Below are 336 nucleotides of genomic sequence, written 5' to 3' on the forward strand. Positions count from 1 at the left end.
TCCTCCCCCAGGACCACAAAAAGGGTCTCAACTCTGACCTCTGAGATAGGACCCTCCGCCCCTGGGACCACCGTGAGGATCACTAGCCTCACCTCTGAGACAGAACCCTCCTCTCTGGGGACCAGCCAGAGGGTCACCACCATCACCACTAAGACAAGACCCTTCTACTCCGGGACAACCCAGAGGGTCACCTCCACCACCTCTGAGACAGGACGCTCTTCCCCTGGGACCACCCAGAGTTTGAGCACTCTCACCTCTGAGACAGGAACATCCTCTCCAAGGACAACCCAGAGTGTCACAACGCCGACCTCTGAGACACAATTCTCCTCTCCGGGG

The sequence above is a fragment of the Pteropus vampyrus genome, unplaced genomic scaffold, assembly GCF_000151845.1.
Source record: "Pteropus vampyrus isolate Shadow unplaced genomic scaffold, Pvam_2.0 Scaffold405, whole genome shotgun sequence".
Classification (NCBI taxonomy): Eukaryota; Metazoa; Chordata; class Mammalia; order Chiroptera; family Pteropodidae; genus Pteropus; species Pteropus vampyrus.